Source organism: Nyctereutes procyonoides, unplaced genomic scaffold, assembly GCF_905146905.1.
Source record: "Nyctereutes procyonoides isolate TBG_1078 unplaced genomic scaffold, NYPRO_anot_genome, whole genome shotgun sequence".
NCBI classification, from domain to species: Eukaryota; Metazoa; Chordata; class Mammalia; order Carnivora; family Canidae; genus Nyctereutes; species Nyctereutes procyonoides.
The window spans coordinates 15,443,619-15,465,444 of record NW_026575155.1 but is presented as its reverse complement, the minus strand read 5'-3'; the positions used below and the strand labels follow the sequence as shown (position 1 = coordinate 15,465,444).

The following is a 21,826-nucleotide window of genomic DNA, read 5'->3' as shown; positions in this document are numbered from 1 at the left end:
GATCTCAAGGAACAGAACAGAGAACCGGAATGGTATCCATACATATATGCCCAGCTGATTTCGGCCAGCACGTTAAGGTAACGCAACGCACGAGTCTTTTCAGTGAATATGGGCCAAATACTCCTGGCAGGACAATGAAACTTGACCTAAACCTCACAACTCATATGAAACTTAATGCCAAATGGACCATGGATGTAAAATACAAAACTATAAGGCTTTTAGGAGAAAAAAATAGGAGAAAATCTCCAGGTTCTTGGGCTAAGCAGAGTTCCTAGGCTTGACATCATGAATACAAGTCATAAGAGGGAAAATGGATAAACCGAATTCCATGGGAAGTAAAGCTCTTGCTCTGAGAAAGGCCAGCGAGAGGATAAGAGGATGAGCTACGGTCTTTGCAAGCAGATCCTTGCAAACTGCATCTGACGACTTGAATATAGGGCATGAAAAGAGCTGTCAAAACTCAACAGTAAGCTCCATGAAATACCTTCTGCAGATTAAAAGAAAACAAACACCAAAAAAAGTCCCTCAGTGGTAAAAAACAAAACAGCCCAATTTGAAAATGGGCAAGAGACACTAACAGACATTTTTTTGAAGAAAACACGCAGAGGGAGAGCAAGTGGGTGAAAAGATGCTGAGCATCGCGGGCCATCAGGAGACGCAAATTAAAACCACAGTGGGGATCCCTGGGTGGCGCAGCGGTTTGGCGCCTGCCTTTGGCCCAGGGCGCGATCCTGGAGACCCGGGATCGAATTCCACATCGGGCTCCCGGTGCATGGAGCCTGCTTCTCCCTCTGCCTGTGTCTCTGCCTCTCTCTCTTTCTCTGTGACTGTCATAAATAAAATAAAAATTAAAAAAAAAATTTATAAAAAAAATAAAACCACAGTGAATGATCACGGCAGACTTGTCAGAAAGGCTAAAATTAAACGACAACTCCCCCCCCAAAACAATGACAACCCCAAAGGCTGGTAATGATGTGGAGAAACTGGACTGACTACTCACACGTTGCTGGTGGGAACGTGCATGGCTTAGCAAGTGCACCCCAGAGCAGAGAGATGAAAATTTAGGGTCACACGAAAACCTGCACAGGACGCTCAGAGCACCTTTATTTGCGACAGCCCCAAACTGGAACAACTCAGAAGCCCTTGGATGGGCGACGGGCTAGATGGGCTGTGGTCCGTCCACCACAGGGAACGCTACTCACTTCCAGAAAGAACCGAGCTAGTTAGCAGGCCACATGGCAGCCTGGAAGGATTTCCAGGACACACGGTGAGTAAAAGAAGCCAGTCCCCAAAGTTCCCTACTGAGACACATTCATAGAAGGCTCTTGAAACGGCCAAGTGACAGAAACAGAGAACAGAGTGATTGTCAGGGGTCACGGAGGAAGTATCTCCGTGGGGATGGAGCGCTCTGCACCAGGGCCATATTCACGTCTGCTGCCCGGCTGGGGACATCTTACCACGTGTGGAAAGATGCTATACCATGGGGGCGGAGGGGGAAGGGGCACGCAGACTCTCGATGTAGTTTTCTTTACAACCGTGTGCTCTTCTACGATTATCTTAAAATGAAAAGCTTAATAAACCTTTTTATACACAGGATGGATTCAAAAAGTTAAGGAGCAATTTCCCATTGGACTCCTGAGGTGGGTTCCTTTGCGCATCTCAGCATTTTAATGCCCACATTTAATTTCCAGCGGGTGCACCCCTACTGCTTTTCCTCCTTCACCCTGTACTTCCTCTGCCCCCCCGCTCAGTCCACGGGTGGCCGTTCGTGCTCTGGTCCACAGGACAGCTACGCCTCAGCCCAACTCCAGCCAGCACGTCCCAGGTTCTCAGAAAGGGCCCGGTTCCCAGAAAGGGCCCGGGCGGGAGGCTGGGCTCCCCGTGAGATCAGCCCCTGGGCGCTGTCACCTGGGTCACTGTGCTGTCCCCGATGCCCTACCCGGAGCAACGCCGCAGCCCCTGAGTGCTTTCGATACAGCACAATCTGCATTCTTTTGCAAGGGGACCGAGGCAAAAACGCCTGTGTGCACAAAGGCCAACCACACCCACACATCCATAAACAGAGCCCTGATCAGGAAATGGGTGCCTCCCCCTCCCCAGCCCGGCTCCCTGGAATTCCTGCGGCCGCCACCGCTTCCTCCCAGCGGATTTCAGAACTTGAGATGAATTGTGATTCCGTGTGCACGAGTGCAGCCCCTGTTGGCCATTGCTGCGGCTGGCCTGGACGGCCACACGTCCTCCAGGACACCCTTCCCTCCTTGCGGGGCCTGTCCCGGTGAGTCTCGGCCCACGGGGGGCACAGGCTGGACTCTGGGGGGTGTGTCCTGCTTGCACCCCACCGAGCGTGTGCTCTGCATTCTGCTCCTGCCTCTGGAACCCTCAGAGGGCCCTGAAGCCCTGGATGTGGGGCAACGAGCAGTGTCCAATTGCAATGTTAGTCATTTCCCAGCCTTCCAGGCACACCCTACCAGAAAGATATGACATTAGTAGGAAACCCATCTCTTCCCCCTCAATGCAGCGTGGCATATTTTGCATTTTAAAAACTAATGCAAAAAATAAATAAATAAAAAGTAATGCACATTCCTGCATCTTGCTTTGAGAATTTCCTCATCACTTTGAGACCAGCCAGTGGTGACAAGGCATACCAGCGGCTCGGCGCTGGAAACGCCGGGTCCTTGGGGTCGGGAGATGGGGAGGGTTGGAAGCAGGCCCGGCGGGCACGGGGAGTCGGGAAGGACCACCAATGCCCCACGTGATAGAGGCGGGGGACAGCCAGCCACGGGCAACCCACACGCTCTGCAGAGACACCTGTTCCAGCGGAGCAGCTGCCGGACCGTCTGGGAGGGTCCCCACCTGGGCACGGTGGGGGGGCTTCACGGGTGCAGCTCTGAGATCCCCGGGACTCCGTCCTCAGCACCCAGGGCTACAATACCGGCGAAAGATCGGGGTGTCCACACGACCAGGCCTGAGGACGGAGGCGTCAGCAGGCCCGTCATCCGCCTCTCACCCCTGCCCTGGCCTGCACGCCGGCGTCGGGGGTGCCAGTCCGCTGGCTTCTCAGGTGAGGGGCACCTGTGCATATGCCGCTACTGGCAGACACTCACAGGACAGAGGTTCCTTTAGTTCCAGGGCCATCCCGGAGTTTGGCGGAGGCTGGTCCAGCTGGTAGGACGCCACTGCACTGGCTGTGGGCTGCAGAGCTGCACGCGCGAGGCCCCGGCCCTGGCCCCTGGCACAGAGCCACGGGGAGTTCAGGGCTCAGGGGCAGGATGGGGGAATGGGGCGCCCTCCCCGCAGTGCTCCCCCAGCTGCTCTCGCAAGTGACGGGGGGAGCCGCGCACTCACCGCTGCTGGGGGCTCCTCGGCCGCCGCAGACGCTTCAAGGAACCTGCCTCCGCCTCTCCCGGCCCTTCCAGGAATTGTTTACTTGTTTCAGACAAATCCCGAGTCTCCCCCACACCGAGTGGCATGGAAATCTGGTTTAACTGATCAATAGGACAGCCTAACGTATAATTTCTACTCTAAACAGCAGTTGACATGATGCACTAACTCGATTGGCCAGCCAGCTGGCGGGCATATCTCTTCATCGGGTGCTGAGCAGGAGGATCACAGTGACGGCCACACTTACGTCTCTCCACTCACCTGAGCTGGGCTGGGCGTGCACCCTTCTCCCCCGGAGCCAGTGAACGCAAGCCGGGCCCTAGTAACACGCTGGGCCCCGAACCTGCACTCGGAGGGCAGGGGGTATGGGGACTCAGGCCGGGCACTTGACCCCCCCGGGAACGCGGGAGCCACGACTGGTCCGCCTCTCGGGTTGGGGGGGGCAGGGTTGCGCAACCCCACTGTGGAGCTCCGGCTGTTACCTGAGGCGGGGAGCCAGCGGGGTTTCCCCTTACCAGTCTCACCCGGAAGCCTGGGGTGAGATGCTGAGCATCCTTCCAGAGACGTTTATGTGACAGACATTCTCCCAAAGCATTTACAGAACAAACACAGCTATGGCTCCAGAGAGGGGCATCTTATGCTGCATTTGGGAAAATAATCCACATTATCGAGAGCCCAAGGGACACCCCCGAGACCCTGAAGACTGGGCGGGGTGGGGGGTGGCGCATTTATTTGTTACCACTCTTGTCCAGGGCTCTGCCTAGGGGGATGGGCAGGGGGCCTCCTGTCTATCCTCCTTCTCGGGGTGTCACCACCCTTCTCCAGGGAAGCAGGAGGGGTGAACTCACCTCTGTCCCACTTTTGCTCTCCTGGCCCCTCTAGCCTGACAGAGGACATTCTGGCCCAGGGCACAGTCATCGGCAATTCAGTGTTTATGGATGTCATAAAACAGACGTGCAGAACGAGGATGTTTCCCTGATAACCCAGGAGCACAATAAAGTTATATGATTAACAGTGACTTCACCTTGTTGTTTAAAGGCACAGGTGCCCTTTCCGGGGCCTGGCTTACCGGGAAATCACTCACATTTATCAGCGGCCAAAGGGATGCTTCCCTATGGCTGGTGGTGACCTCGGCGAACGCTTTCGCCTCCTGTTAACCTTCGGATGAAACAGAGAAAGCAAGGTGGACCAAGGTTATCAGGGCCCTGATAACCACATCTGAAATTCTGGTGTGTGTGTCTTGCGACTGTCTCGGCCAGGTGACGAGCAGGATCATTATGGACTCGTGGCACTTCAGAGGCAGGAATAGGGTGGAGGTTTACCTCTTCCGGTTTTGGAGAGGGTGATTTCATATTCTGCAGAGTTTAATTTGATCCTGGGTGTCTGGGTACGATTTCTCCCTCGGCCCTTCTCCTTAGGCTCGCTTTGCAAGACAAATGCCCATAAGGGGAGTTGCCTCTGGGACAGCTAGCAATGCACATTTCCTTTATTGTTTTATAGATCGCAGCAACCATAGCCATCTTTATTGAGCGCTTACTATGTTCTAGGCACTGTTCTAAGTGGTTTGTACATATTGGTCATTTAACCCTCCTAGTAACCTGATGTGGCTGTGTGATATAAGAGAGGTTTAGTCATGAGAAGGCCAAACTCATCCTGCCCTCTACCCCAGTCATGTTCCCATTCAGGGCTGCAAAAATCAGGCACTGTGGCACTTACCCACGGGGGAAGAATGTTCTGCACATGCTCCTCCTCTCTCAGAAACAACCCCCCTACGGTTGATGAGGTGTGGTGTACTTTTGAGGGGAAAGGGTGCAGGTATGATATTCTAGTGAGAATGCCCTGGACACATTTGAATTTGACCATGAGCAGTGGATTGTACCTGTTGGTGGGACTCTGTCCACTATATGCGTATGTCAGGATGATGCCATAAGACTAGTTTCTGGAAGAATTCTGTGAGAAACTCTGATCTAATCAATGAATGGGTTATGGTACAAGGGACAGGACTTTTGCAAAAATCTATTAAAGACTGAGTCTTTGGGCAGCCCCAGGGGCCCAGCGGTTTAGCGACACCTTCAGCCTAGGGTGTGATCCTGGGGTCCCGGGATCAAGTCCCACATTAGGCTCCCTGCATGGAGCCTGCTTTTCCCTCTACCGGTGTCTCTGCTTCTCTCTCTCTCTCTCTCTCTGTGTCTCTCATGAATAAATAAATAAAAAGAAAATGAAGATTGAGTCTTTTGCAAATTAAAGGTTTTACTCCATCTACAGACTTTTTAGCATGTTGCACACACCTGTAGAGGCTATGGTAAGAGGAATAAAAATTGGCTAACTGATCATTTGTAATAACCAAAGATGAGAAGCTACATAGATATCCACTGATGGGGGATTAATTGGATAAGCTATGGTACATAGTTCTCTAGCTGTGCTGCTAGAGAAGAAAGGAAGAAGATTTCTATGTTCTCGTGTGGCATGAGCTTACAATGGGAGCTGGCTAGAACTTAGGCAGAAAGCTACAGGGTCACTGGGTTTCGAGGGTTCAGAGGGCAGGGTCCAGGGTTGTCAGAGAGGGTAGAAATGAAAGGGGGAATTCCCAAAGGAGGAAGTTCTATAAGAACTTTCCTATTCCTCCCCTAATCCTTCCCTGAATTGCACATGCATGTGCTCCTGGGAGGATGAGAAAGCTTAGCACAGATTTCAGTGTTGCCCACCACATGCAAGACAAAGCTTGGAGTCTGAGTCCAGTTAACTTAGAGGGCTCTTGACAAATACCTCAGGCTTCCTGTTGAAGCGCCAGAGGGGCCACATTTAGAGATGTATCTTTTTTTTTTCTAGAGATGTATCGTAACAAAGCATAAAACCAGGCCTTCACGGTTCAAAGTGATCACTTAGTAATTTAATTGCCAGCTAGAACAAGAATGACAAAAAATCAACACTCTTCAGAGGAAGATAACAAAATCCAGGATCTCTGCAATGTAATATTCATAAGTCTACACTAAAAAAGTGAGATGCAAAGAATCAGGAAAATGTGACATACAGCAAGAAAAAAGTCACCCAACAGAAACCCTAGATGACTCAGATGGTGAAATTAGCAGACCAAACCTTAATGAAGCAATTATAGTTATGTCTAAGGACCTAAAGGAAAGGATGTCAGTAAATAGTAAGCAGATGGAGGATCACAAGATGGGAATCTATGAGTAAGAATAAAACAAAAATGGTAGAATTTAAAACTGTACTTCAAAACATTCATGGATGGGCTTATAGCAGTTTTGAGTAAGCAGAAGAGTCAGGAAAAATTGAGGACATATCAACAGAAATTATGCAGTCTGTAGACCAGAAAGAAAAGAGATTAAAAAATAACAGAGCCAACCACTTGAGGGACAATAGCAAACTACTAACATACATGTAATTGGATCTCAGAAGGAAAGCTGGGATAGAATGATGCATAAAATACATTTAAAGAAATAAAGCTGAAAAATTCACAAATTTGGTGAAAACCAGAGTTTATAGATCACAGAAACTCAATAAATACCAGGTAGGACAAACAAAAAGAACACCAGAGCCAGGTACATCATAATCAAACTGCTGCAACCCAAAGATAAAGGACAAGCACCTTGAAAGCAGCCAGAGGAGGGGGGGGAGGGGGGAGGGAAAGCACAATTTTTACAGGGAATAATGATAGAGTGAAAGCTGATTTCTCATCAGAAATGATGAAGGCAGAAAAAAAATGATTCAACATCTTTAAGCTTCTTTCAAATTACAAAAACAAACCAAACCACAAATGCAGAATTCTATACCATGAGAAACCATCTTTCAACATGAAGGCAAAATAAAAAAAACATGTTCGGGTAAGCAAAAGCTGGGGGAATTAGTCATTAGCGGTTCTGCATAGCAAGAAATGTTAAAAGAAAAAAGAAATTCATCAGGCTGAAGGGCTATAACACCAGTTAGAAATTGGAATCTACAGGAGTAAGTAAAAGCACCAGGGATGACACATATGTAATTAACTATAAAAAATTATCTTTAGGGGCAACTGGCTGGCTCAGTTGGAGGAATACGTGACTCTTGATCTCAGGGTTATGAGTTTGAACCCTATGTTGAGTGTAGAGATTACTTAAATAAAAACTTAAAAAAAAGAGATTTTATTTATTTATTTGAGAAAGAGAGAGATAGAGTACTAGAGAGAGAGAGCACAAGCAGGAGGAGTGGCAGACAGAGGGAGAGGGAGAAGTAGGCTCCTTGCTGAGCAGGAGCCCAAAGTGGGGCTTGATACCAGGACCCTGGGATCATGACCTGAGCTGAAGGCAGACACTTAACTGACTGAGCCATTCAGGTGGCTAAATAAAGACTTCTAAAACATGATCTTTAAATTTCTTTTCTTAATTTCTTGAAAAGACAACCGGCTCTTTAAAACAAAAATGATAATATTGTATTACATAGATTGTCTTAGTCTGTTTGGTCTGCTTGAACAGAATGCTACAGACTGGTTTTAATTTATTTCTCATAGCTCTGGAAACTGGAATTCCAAGATCAAGGTGCTAGCAGATTTGGTGTTTGGTGAGGGCCTGCTTCTTGGTTCATGGATGGCTGTCTCCTTGTTTTGTCCTCAGGTGGTAGAAGGGGCAAGGGAGTTCTCTGGGGTCCCTTATATAAGGACACTAATCCCCTTCGTGAGGGTTCTGCATTCATGACCTAATCACATCCCAAAGGCCCCACCTTCTCTGGGACACCTGGGTGGCTCAGTGATTGAGCATCTGCCTTTGGCTCAGGTCATGATCCTGGGGGGATCCCCCACAGGGAGCCTGCTTCTCCCTTTGCCTGTGTCTCTGCCTCTCTCTCCATGTCTCTCATGAATAAATAAATAAAATCTTAAAAAAAAAAAGCTGCACCTCCTAACACCATCACATTGGGATGAATTTCAACATATGAATTTTGGAGGAATGTCTATAGCATAGATGTAAAATATATGGCAAACACTGCAGGAGAGGAATTAAACTGCTACAGAGTTCTTACTTTTTATGTGAAATAGTATGACATTAATTTTAAATAGACTAAAAAGTTAAGGATGATTTAAAAATAGGCAAAAGATCTGAAAAGACACTTCAAGAAATGAGGATATACAGATGGCAAATAAATATATGAAAAGATACCCAACATCATATGTTAGGGAATTGCAAACTAAAATAACAATGAGATATACCACCATACACCTATTAGAATGGTGAAAATCCAAGACAACACCAAATGCTAGGTAAGGATGTGGAGCAACAGGAGCTCCCATTCACTGCTGGCAGGAAGGAAGGATGATGCAGGTACTTTGGAAGACCGTTTGATGGTCACGAAGGTAAAGGTACTCTTACCAAATGATCCAGCAGTTGCGCTCCTGGGAGTCTACACAAAGGCATTGCAAACTTACTTCCACACAATAACTTCACACAGATATTTATGGCCACTCTGTTCATAATCACCAAAACTTTGAGGCAACCATGATGATGAATGGATAAACTCCAGAGCATCCATACGATGAAATATTATTCAGCACTAAAAAGAAATGAGCTATCAAGCCATTAAAAGACATAGAGGTACCTTATCTGCATACCACTAAGTGAAAGAAACCAACCTGGAAAGGTTGCATAGTGTATGTGCCAACTATGGACATTCTAGAAAAGGCGGAGCTGTGGATATAGCAAGAAGATCAGTGGTTGCCAAGAGTTTGGGGGGAGGGATGGATGAACAAGTGGAGCACAGAGGATTGTTAAGGCAGAGAAATGTCATGACCGTAACAGGGGTACATGTCATTATGCCTTCGTCAAAACCACACTACGTATGACACCAAGAGTGAACCCTAAAGTACACTATGGACTTTGGCTGGTAATGACATGTAATTGTTGGCTCTTTTAAAGCTCTAATGCAGGGGTGTCAGTGGTGGGAAAGGCTGAGTGTGTGGGTGGAGAAGGACTACATGGGAACTCTCCATACCTTTTATTCCATTTTGCTATGAATCTAAAACTTCTCTAAAAAATAAAGTCTAGGGGCACCTAGGTGGCTTGGTTGGTTAAGCATCTGCCTTCCACTTAGGTCATGATCTTGTGGTGGCATTGAGGTCTGTGTCAGTCTCCCTGCTTGGCAGGGAAGTCTACTTCTCCCTCTTCCTCTGTCAGTCCCCCTGCTTGTGAGCTCTTTCTCTCTCTCAAATAAATAAATAAAACCTTTAAAAAACATAAAAAAAGAGTCTACAATTTAAAAAGCTAAGGTTGCATAGTGTAATACATAGAACAATCAACTGAAAATAATACTAAAAAGCATAGTATTGGCTAACGAGCCAATGGAATAAAATGGAATGCAAAAATTAATCCAATTAAGCCAAGAAAAGGCAGAAGAAGAGGAACCGGAGATGAAGTCCAAGATCAATAAAAGGCAAATAGCAACATGGTAAACCTAACCTCAACCATATCAATAAATACATTACATATAAATGGACAGAGGAAGAAATAATGGCAAAATCACAAACAATCTTTCAGAAAATAGAGAGAAGGAAACAAACCTGGCAACATGTTCCATAAGGCCACCAACACCTCACCATACAAACATAACAAAGAAGTTACGAGAAATAGGTTATGAACTAATATCCCACTGAACACTGACACAAAAATTCTTAAAAATTCCTAATATTATTAGCAAATAAAATTCAGCCGTATATAAAAGAGAATACATCCTACATCAGGGTAGAGGGCCTATGCCCCCTTTTAAAAACTCATTCCTAAGTATTTTTCTAGGAATACAAGTGGGGTTATTCTGGAAAAGCAGAGTGGTTTTAACATCTGGAAATCAGTCAACATAACTCACTATCTGAGCAGACAAAAGGAGAAAAATCATATGATCATCTCTAAATGAAGAGTGTGTGGCAGCATCCAACACCTGTTTATGATAAAAGCCACTAGACACCCAGGAATAAAAGGAGATTGCATCAACCCATCTCAACAGATGCAGAAAAACACCTGATGCAATTCAACAGAGAATTGTGTCAAAGAACATTTGACAAAAAAATGTTTAGCAAACTAGGAGAAGACTCCCTCAACCCAATAAGGGGCACGTACAACACACCTGTGGCTCATGTCACGCTTAGCAGTGAGAGAATGCATCTCCCTGAGCCTGGGATAAGCTCTCACTTTTACTTAGCAGTATTGGAGTTTCAACCAGGGCAACAGACAAGTGAAAGAGATAAAAACCAAAAAGACTGGAATGCTAGAAGCAAAAGTCTCTTTATTATCAGAAGATATGACTGCCTCTATAGGAAATCCTAGGAATCTAGAAAATAAGTACCCGAAATAATAAATGAATTAATAAGCAATGTCAGAAGAGACTATGTCAATATACATAAATCTGCTGTATTTTTATAAACTAGCAGCAGACAAATGGAAAATTAAATTCAGATCCCCTTGACAATAACACCAGAAAACGGAAAACGCCAAGGAATAAATTTAACAAAAGATATGCAGGACCTTTATCTTGAACGCTATAAAACTTTGTTGAGAGAAGTGAAGGAAGATCTGAGTAAGTGAAGGGATGTGTCGCGTTCATGGGCTGGGACACTCAATGTAGTTAAGATGTTAACGTTCCCAGATCAATCTCTAATAGGATGCATTCCCAATTGAAGTCATAGATGGCTTTTTAAAAAGAAATTGATGTGCTGATTCTTAATTCTGAAATTTATAGGGAAAAGAAAAGATCTGTGTAACTGCAAAAAAAAAAAAGCACAAATATGGAAAACTTCCTGATTTCAAGTTCTAGCAATTAAGCCAGTGTATTATTGGTGTCAAGACAGACACACAGATCAGAGAAACAGAACAGAAACACTACAAAGAGGCCCACGCTTAGAAAGACAAGTAATTTTCTTTTTTCTTTTTTTTTTTTATTTATGATAGTGAGAGAGAGAGAGAGAGAGAGAGAGAGAGGCAGAAACACAGGCAGAGGGAGAAGCAGGCTCCATGCACCGGGAGCCCGACGTGGGACTTGATCCCGGGTCTCCAGGATCGCGCCCTGGGCCAAAGGCAGGTGCTAAACCGCTGCGCCACCCAGGGATCCCAACAAGTAATTTTCAAGAAAGGCGTCTAAGTGATTCAATGGAACAAGGGAAGTCTTTTTAACACATTGTGTTATAACAATCGAATAAGAAAAAAGATGTATCAAAAAGAAAAAAGACGGCCAACTCCTACCTCACACCACAGACAAAAATCAATTTAAATTGGATAATTGCATCCTAGACTAAAACATAACAGCTATAACTCCAAATCTTCTAAAAATGTATGTTATCTTTCTACCTGGGGGGCAGAAAAAGGATTCTTAGAGAAGACACAGAAAATACAATTCATAAAAGAGTAACTTGTTAATTTAGACTTTATCAAGTTAGAAACTTTTGTACATTAAATGCCCTCATTAAGAAAATAAAAAATGGGGTTGCCTGGGTGGCTCAGTGATTGAGTGTCTGCCTTTGGCTCAGGGTGTGACCCCGGGGTCCCAGGATCGAGTCCCACATCAGGCTCCCCAACAGGGATACTACTTCCCCCTCTGCCTGTGTCTCTGCCTCTCTCTCTGTGTCTCTCATGAATAAATAAATAAATCTTTAAAAAAGAAAAAACGAAAATGAAAAAGATAAGCCACGAAATAGGAGAAAACACTTGTTATACATATATCTGGCAGATGAATTATATCCAGAATATATGGAATTTCCTACAAACTAGTGATTTAAAAAAAAAAACACGCCCACTTACAAAATGAGCGAAACACATAGAACAGACGCTTCACAAAATAAGACATTCAAATAGTCAACAAGCACATAAAATCATGCTCAACAATCATTATGTGATCTAAGAAATAGAAATTAAGGCGATAAGGAAATACAGTTTTACACCTTATGGAGTTCTAAAAATTTAAAACACTGAGAAGGTCCCACTGGGTTGTTTGTGGAGCACCCGGTCACTCCCACACGGCTGGTGGGACTGTAAAACCGCACAACCACTTGGGAAAACAGCGGGCAGATTCTTAGAGAATTAAGCTTACATTTATCATGTGAACCAGTGACATCACCCCAGGGTCATGACCCAAGATAACCGACGGATACTGTCACGGGAAGATCTGTGCGCTGTTCACAGTGCCTTACGCTGAGACCACCCACGGAGGCCTGACAGGAGCAGCGGTGAACCAGCACCGAGTACTAGTGCGATGGAACTCTACTCTGCACGCGGAAGTGAATAAGCTACACGCGTGCATCTTAAAGTCACGATGCTGATGGAATCCAGACCCTGCACTTGCGGGAGGTTCCAAGACAGGCAAGTCGGAGCAGTGGCTTCATAGGGTATGTGGGGACGCACGGGGAAGAAAGGCCGGGGGGATGTTTCAGGGTGACACAACCGCTCTCCACCTTGATGGGGAGGTGGTTACACACACGGGAGCTTTAATCAAAATGTGCGCAGGTCCCAGGAGGCTGGAGGGGTCGTGGGCACGTGTGGCTCTGCCCAGCCCTCCAGGTGCCCAGAGGTAGATGGTGGCTTCAGCTGAGGTCCCCCCAGCCATGTTTGGGCACTACCATTTCCGTGTCACCAAAGTCAGTGGTCAGGACGAAGATTCCCAAGGCCTCGAACGACTGTGCACCACCCGGGTGTCCGCCAGCACAGCAAGGTGCTGCCGCAGCTGTCATTGGCGGGACCACCCCGGAGGGAGAGGGATGCGCGATCCCCCAGAGACAAGACAGCGGGAAGGGATAAGCCCCTCGAGGCAACCCAGCACCAGGGTCCATTTTCATGGCCCCGCCACCTCCCTTCTGTTTCAAAAATCACGCGAGTCAGGACAACTGAGGCTGATCATGAAGCTCTTCCCCAGGAAGCTGTACTGAGACTAGAAAACACTATTAAGGAGCATTATTATCTCTTGTAAGCGAAACATTCGTGCTCACATTGCAAGCGCGCCCCTGACCGGCGAGTGACTGCAGGCAGCACCCCGCGTGGTCAGCTCAGGGCCGTCCCTGTCCTGTTAAAGCCAGCAGTGCCACAGAGCCATGACTTCAGCCACTCAGCCACGCTCTGGGTCGTTACCCATGACGGCTATGGTTTACTGAGCTCGTACCACTTGGCAGGCTCTGGCCTAAGCATTTTGCACGAATTGCATCATTTGTCTCGGTGAGGACCCCACCGGATGGGTGTGTTTTCTGCTTCCTGTTCTGTAGGGAAGTTGAAGGGCAGTGTGGTGGGAAGCTGTCCCGAGCTGCGTCGCCAGCTGACAAGTGACTGGACGCAGCTGTCAGGCTGGCGCTTGAAAGCAGACCCATGGACAGGGAGCTGCATGCAGCCGTGACCCTGGAGACTCTGGGGCACGTGCTGTGGGCCTGAAGCGAGGGAGGGAAGAGATGGACCCATGGAGCGCAGGTCAGTGCACAGGGGCGGGCAGCCCATCACGGGGCGGGGGCTCCCCTGAGCAACGGTGCTGGGTGCTGGCGACCTCAGACACCTGCCCAGCACCGGCAAGGATGCCGTGCATTTGTCCCTTGGCGCTCCTTCTCTCTCTCTCTCTCTCTCTCTCTGGGACTATTCCCAGGGTGGTGAGCCCTCAACACCTCGGGTGACTTTGCACTCGAGAGGTCTGCAGGCTGTGGGGTGGGAGGGCCTGGGACTCGGGTCAGAGGAGACTGTCTGGTTGGTGGCACCTGCAACCTCTGGTCTGCGCTGCCGAGCACGTGCCAGACTTTGAAAACATTTTAATATTTTATTTGACCCAATATATCTCCAAACACTTCGCTTCAACACGTATCACATGAAAATGTGCAGACCCTCGGTCACCACTGCATCCCTCGTAGAGGCCAGAGAGGAAGCCACCCAAATGTCATCAGCCGATGTGTGCTTAGACAAAATGTGGCTTGTCCTCTTGATGGGACACGGTTCGGTCACAAACAGGAATGAAGCACTGAACACGCTGCCTCACAGAGGAGCCCTGTAAACGCTGTGCTCCGTGAATGAGGCCAGACACACAAGGCCACATACTCCATCACGGGAGACATCCAGAACAGGCATCTCCATAGCGACAGTGGTTGCCAAGGACCAGGGCAGGAAGGCAAGGGGAGTAAATGCCAATAGGTGTGGGATTTTTTTTTCGGGGGGGGGGTTTGTGTGATGGAAATGCTCTGCATTTAGACAGTGGTGGTGGTGGTTGCATAACAAAGTGAATATATTGAAAGCCACGGAACTGTCACGTTAAGATGGTGCATTTTATGTTTGTGAGTTATGTCACTAAGAAAACACGAAATCAATCTGAAAATGATTAACGAGGTATTTTGCATCCTTTTATACGTGCAGAGTCTTTGCAGTCTGGTGCGTATTCCACACGCACCACACGTGGTGACCCTTCGATACGCTGGGTCCCCTCCTGGTGCGACGGCTCAGAAGGAGCCTCGTCGGCCGCCCGGCTCTGTAGCATTGAGACTTGGCGAGTCCCGGTCATTAACTGTGACTCCTGTTTTGTAAGCTCCGGAGACCCAGTTTGGGGGGCTCAGTTTCTCTAAGACACCCAAGCAGACAAGCGCGCGTGGCCCCTCCAGGCGGGCCCTTCTGGCCTGGCCTCCCCGTGTCTCGAGATGGAAACACCAGCACTAAAGCTGCGAGCCTCCCCGTGGGGAACGAGGCAGGTGTGTGCCCCATGGACGGGGCTGCTTGAGGCCTGCTGCCATCCTGGGGCGCACCCGTCACTCCCGTCCAGCCACCCGTCTCTGCTCCACGGTGGCTCCTGGTGTGTTTATGATTCACTTTCATTTTCTGTCCTCGGGAACGAGGACAAAGATGCTGTTGGCGGCAGGAAGTCCTCGAGTCACCCATGATCTCTGCCCAGGGTGACGGAAGCCAGAGCCAGGCTGGGCCGCAGCCTCCACGGGGCCTCCCACCGGCCTGCCGGACGAGCGGCCAGCAGAGGCGTCCGGGCAGCGTGCCGTGTCGTGGTCCCAGGGACCGGCAGGAACGGAGGGAAATCGGCAGCACCTGTGCCCCTACAGCAGGGCCTGTGTCCGTCCTAAAGCTGAATTCGCTCCGTTGGAGAAGGGTGACGCGGGGCCTAGCCGCAGAGGGGGCTGGTGCCCGCTGGCCCTGGGCGCTTCTGCACGACCCCCCGAAGTACGGCGAGGTGAGGCGGCACAAGTGATCCTTGACACCAAAGTGCCCCAGACGGAGCTTCACACCACCTGCTGGGCTCGGGGAGGCTCAGCCCAGGTGGGGGCCCGCCTTCGGCTCCAAGGACCCCCTTCCCCTCCAGCTCTGGTCATGGTGGCTAACCAAGGGTGAGGCTGTTCCTCCTGTGTTCTCCTCCATGGGCTCCTGCGGGCAGAGGGCATGCGGGCGGGCACACGATAACTGGGTGTTCAAGACTCTGCACCACTGTTCTCAGAAGATGCGTGAAATCCATCCTGTGGTCTTCGCAGTTGCTGTTAATTTCCTTTCATCCGTAAAAGAGGAAACCAGGCTATCCACGTGGTTGTCTCCCTCGCTGAGGCAAAGAGTATTTTTCTTTCTTTCTTTTTTAAAGATTTTAAAAATTTATTTATTCCTGAGAGACCCAGAGAGAGAGGCAAAGACACAGGCAGAGGGAGAAGCAGGCTCCCTGCGGGGAGCCCGAGGTGGGACTCGATCCTGGGACCCCTGGGTCACGCCCTGAGCCGAAGGCAGGCGCTAAAGCCATGAGCCGCCCAGGTGTCCCAGCAAAGGGTATTTTCTAACTTGGTAAACACAGAACCTCCCCATTCACGGGGACATTAGGATTCCTGTTTCGAGGCTCTTGTCTGCCGCGGCTCTTCCTTCCTTTGAAGCATGTCCCCATAGCTGTCACAGGTGTGGGGCCCAGGCCAGGACATCTTGACCATTATTTTCTACGAAAAGTCATGTTTTCCACACTACTCTTCACTTTCCTGTTTCCAAATAGTTAAGTCACGGGACAGTCAGACCCTGGGCATCTCTGCCTTGAAGGCCTCTGCCAGGACGAGTCTGGAGCATTTATTGAAACGTGGGGTCAGCGGGAAGGACGGGGGCCCCATGAAAGGCCAGGGCCAGGGACCTCGGCAGCTGCGTGCAAGTCTGGACCCCAGGCACCTGCTTCCTTTGCTGAGCTGCTTTTTCCTGCCGTGGCGCGTGTGGCCTGTTGACTCATGGGCCGCGGGGGTGCCTCTTTCCACCACACTCATGGCTGCAGGGCCCGGGCTGGTTACCGACCTGGGGAAAGGCTCCGAGGCTCCCGGGCTAGGCTGGGTGGGGCTGGGCGCTGATGCACAGGCGAGGAAGGGGCATTTCCCCGCAGAGAGCCGGGAGTTCACATGTGGAGAAAAAGTTCCAGGTGGAAAGACGGAGCTCCATTTTCTTACTTTTCTCAGGAAGGCTCAGGCCATGGGGGTCTGTCCTTGAAGGAAAAACCTGGAATGCCAGGGGTCCGTGTGCATCAGAGCCAGGGAGAGGCAGGGCTGGGCTGACTGGAGTGGGGCTGCCCCAGGTGGCAGTGTTCAGGTGCGGGGGGATGCACACTTGGGAGGAGATCCACTTCTTACATTGCAGGGAATGTGAGTCTCTGGAGCAGGAGGCCGAGTGCTGCAGGCAGCCAGGTGTGCTCCCCGTGGCTCTAGCTTTTGCTACATTCTTTCCCTTGAGCAGCACAAACCCACTTCCGCTGGTCCAAGCTGGGCCCCGAAGTCACACAAAAATCCCTCCCGTTCTTCCCCCAGGGACGGTCTGGTACACAGCTGTGCCCAGTTGCCTCGTCCCCCAGTCTCCCTTCCTGGAGCTCCGTCCTGCCCGGTCTGTCCCACACTCAGCCTGCTTTTGCTTCTCTCCTCCTCAAAGTCTTCGTTATTCTGGCCCTTCTGTTCCAGAGGCTGATAAGAGGCCTTCTGATGGAATCCTGTGCCCGAGCGCTGGGTTGCAGGGCTCCCTCCTTCCCCTGGGAGCTCACCAAGCCCTGACTGCAAACACTCCTGTCATCTATCACCGCCACCAGTTCCAGGGCACGTCTGCAGCTCAGAGGGAGCCTCGGCCTCCTCCAGATACATCTACTCAGCATTGGTGCCCACGGCCATACGCACTGATACGTCCCAAAGCAAGCTCCCATGTCCTTCCAGAAGCTGAGATACCCTCGGCTTGTTCCCTTGTGGGAGGTGCTGTTCCACCCTCTCAGTGACCCTGGAGGCTTCTGCTCTGACTCCCCTTTCTTTCATAAGCCACATCCGCTCAGTGAGGAAATAAGCTGGGCTCTTCCCTCAGAATATGCCAGAATCTGACCACTCCTTACCACCCCCACAGCCCCTACACTCCCCTTTGCCTCCTGAATTAGAGCAGCAGCTCCTTGGTGGGCCTTCAAGGTCCCACGTGATGAACCCCTGAGAGCTCCCAACCTCATCTCCAGTCAAGGGGGACTCCAGAGGCATCACATCACGCCTTAGCAACAGGACTGAACTATCCCTGGAGTTTGTGTCCTCTACAATGGTCATAGCAAAGCCTAAAAACAGGTCTCAAAGATGTTGAGCTGATTTGTAAGTTAACTGCCTGCCAGCACAGAGCCCACACTCTTTAACGGGAGAAAATAAAATCCAGATGATCAACAGTATAGTAAAAAATGCACACATGGATCTTTACAAAGAAATGTAGAAGAAATACAATTATTCAAAGCAAATAATGACTAACAGTGGATTATGGGACTTAAAACATATGCAGCATAGAAGTACAAAGTATGACATAGAACACAGGATGGGGGAAATGCACGTGCACTGCTCTCAGACCCACATCATCAAGAGGTAGCATAATATAATTTGTGATATGTCAATGATACAGAGTGTGAAACCCAGAGCAGCCCAGAAGAAATATAACAGATAAGGACAGCTTTGAGACTGAGAGTGGAGAAATAATGCTCAGTATCCAAAAGACATAGGAAAGGAGAGAAAAAAAATAAAAAAGAAAGAATGAAATAAACAAAATGAGTAGTAGATTTAACCCAACTGTATCTATGATGATGTTTATTGTAAATGGCTTAACAGCACTAGTTGAAAGGCTGAAATTGCCAAAATTGATAAATGTTGCCAATGACAAACCTGCCTCAAATATAGAGACACAGATACATTAAAAGTTAAAGGATGGGAAGAGTATAACATGTGAGCACTAAGCCTAAGAAAGTCTGGGTAGCTGTATTAATGGGAGAGAGATAAGGAAGACATTCAAACAAAGAATGGAACCAAGGATAAAGGCCACATTTTCTTAAGGCTAAAGGGATTGATTCATCAGAAGGTACAACAATCTAAATAAGTATGCACCCAATAACAAGAATTGAAAATGCGCAAAGCATAACCTGACTAACTGAGAAGCAAGGAACACGTCACAAGGGACTTGGGGATTTCAACATGCATCATCTAGTAATTGATAGAACAAGTAAACAGAAAAATAAAGATCTAGGAAACTCATACTACACTATCAACTAACTTGACCTAATTGATATGGGTGGAATAGTCCACCCAATAACAGCAGAATACACATTCTTTCCAAGTGTATCTGGAACAGTCACTAAGATATACTATGCCTCTCAATAAATTAAAAAAGACAGAGGTCATACAAGGTCCATTTCAAAGCACAGTGGAACTAACTTAGAAATCCCCATAACTGAAAGATAGCTGGAAAATATGCAACCATTTGAAAATTAAACAGTACACTTCTAAATAACAAGTGGGTCCAAGCAGGAACCACAAGGTAAATCAGAAAATATTTTGAGCTGGATGAAAATGAAAACACGACACATCAAAACCTTCCAGATGCAACTCAATTATACTTAGAGGTATATCTTTAGCTTTAAATTGTTATATAAAAAAGAGAAAGATCTAAAATTAATGATTGAATTTTCCACCTTCGGAAGCCGGAAAAAGAGGAGCAAACTAGAGGTGAGGTGGGTAGAAGGAAGGAAATAAAAAGGATAAGAGGAGAAATTATCGAAATAGAAACCAGACACGCAATGGAGAAAACCAATGAAGCTCAAAGCTGGCTCTTAGAAAAAAGAAATCAATAAAAAATATAAATCAGGCTGATTAGCTTAGAAAGGGAGAAGATATACATTACTAGTATCTCGAATGAAAGAGTGGGGTCTCACTCCAATCCCAGAGACATAAATAAAAGGGATGGCAAGGACTTTCCAAACTCCATCATGCAAGCAAATTCTCAGATGAATCTTCATTGGAATGGGCACCTTCCCAAGGTCAATCGCAAGTACACAGAAAACCTTGACATGCTTATCTCTTAAAGACACTGAACTCATAGTTTAAAAACTTCCCATAAAGAAACTCCAAACACAGAGCATTCACTGGTGAATTCTATGAAACATTTAAGGTAGAAATAGTGCCACCTGTATACAAACTCTTCCAGAAAGCAGGAGGGTGGAGTACTTCCCCACTCATCCCATGAGGCCAGCAGTGCCCAAAATGCACTAGGAATTCAAAGTTAAAGTTTTAAAAACAACTAGTAAATCCACCATTAGTAGAACAGAAGAGTAAAAAACATGATCATCTCAACAGAGGCAGGATATATATTTGACAAAGTCCAACACGAATTTATAATTAAAACTTTCAACCAATTAGCAATTAAGAAAAGAAGACCTTCAACCTGATAAAGGGTATCTATAAAAAAAAACCCTACAGGTAACATCATAACTGATGGTGCAAAACTTCACATTCTCTCTAAGATGAGAACAGAGCAAAAATCTGGATTCTCACACTCTCACAAAAATCTTGCACTTCTCTTGTATTAAATACCCTAGGTAGTGCGACAAGTCAAGAAAAAGAAATAAAAGAACCCAAAGACATCCAGACCTGAAAGGAAGTAGCAAGTCTCTATTTGTAGATGTAGAAAAGCACAGGAAATCCACAAAAAGGCACTAGATCTACTAAATGAATTTAGCTAAGTCAGTGCACAAAACCGATTATATTTTTATAATTGGAAATTGACCTAAAAATCCATTGACAATAGCATCACAAATATTAAATACTTAATGATAAATTTATCAACATCTATCCAACAAGTCTACCCTGACAACTACGATATATTGAAAGATCATTAAGAGAAACCCAAATAAATCGAGAGATACCACATTCACGAATCAGAAGACTCAACATTATAGTCAACATTATAGATAGTAATTCTTTTCAAGTTGTTCTATGTACTTAGTATAAGTTCAGTGTCTCAGCAGACTTTTTTTTTTTTTTTTGGTAGCAACTGACAGACTGATTCTAAAATTTATCTGAAAATAAAAGGGACCTGGGACAAGTAAAACATTTTTGAAAAAAAAGAAATCAGAGGACTTGTACTTCCCGGCTTCATGACTTACTGTAAATGCAGTAATCAAGACAGCGTGGCAGTGATTGAAGGACAGGCATGTACGTTGATGCAACAGGATGGCGAGTTGCAAACTTGGTCAACTGATTTTTGACAGGGATGTCATGATAATTTACTGGGGGAAACGTTTTTAGCAAACGTTCTAGAGCAAGTGGATAACCATACAGAGAGAATGAACGTCAGCCCTTTTCTCTCCCTCTTGAAGATGGGCTAGACTGAGCTATTCCTTCCAAAGAACAGAGTAAGGAAGGGGAAAAACAGTAATTTCCCAGTGGAGAAGCCAGTGAATCAAGAGGATATCATGGACCCCCCCCCATTCTTTCCCCAAATCCATACCCCTGGGCTGACCCTGAGGAAAACATCAGACAAACCCAGCCTGGGGGACATTCTATAGATGCTCCGAGGCCCCCATGGTTGGTTGTCACAAGCACGGAGAGCGTGAGCACCTGTGAGACCAGGGCCGACAGAGGAGGAGCCCCCGTGATGAATGGACCATGGACTGCACCACGGCTCGGATGCTGGAGCAGAAAAATGACATCAGGAGAAAAACAGGTGAAATCGGAATAAAATATGGGGTTTAGTTAATAACGCTGTAAAAAAAAATCACATTTATTACCAAGTCAAGGGCTCAATTATCTTCTATGTTAAAAAAGGAATTTTATCCTAGAAAAAGTTAGAACTCCTACTTTATTCTAACATCTCCCATCAAGAGGATTGAGTTAAGGGTTTTTGAAGAGCTACAAAAGCATTAAAGAAGATTTAAAGCAATCAGTATCTATGTGTAAACGCTGTCACTTCCAAGAGGAGGAAAGGCCCAGACACACCAGTGTCTCATCACACACCGCCCAGCACCTGACAGGTGGCTTCAGAATTCTGTTCTGTAGCCTTCAATCTTACCAAAAAAATCAAAAATTAAATGAACTGCAGAGTTTAAAAAGGGAAATCAGCCTCAACTTCTGTCTCAGGCCATACACGAAAGTCATCCTGAGACACGGATCACAGACCTCAACATAGAAGCTCAAAAAATAAAATAAAATAAAATTTGAGAAGAAAGCCCAGCAGAAGAC

At 47.3% G+C, this 21,826-nt stretch overlaps 1 protein-coding gene across 6 annotated transcripts in view; it reads right to left on the bottom strand.

Moving 5' to 3' along the window:
• The window catches only part of PDE9A (phosphodiesterase 9A), an 87,356-nt gene that overhangs the window by 35,899 nt on the left and 29,631 nt on the right, over window positions 1-21,826 (bottom strand). Inside the window, exon 1 of one of the 6 annotated variants that reach the window (XM_055313766.1) lies at window positions 3,105-3,330. The exons of the other annotated variants lie outside the window; for them this stretch is intronic. The gene's annotated coding sequence lies outside the window, so the exon portion shown is untranslated. Of the gene's footprint in view, window positions 1-3,104; window positions 3,331-21,826 lie in introns of those variants that run through there. 6 annotated transcript variants of the gene reach the window in all.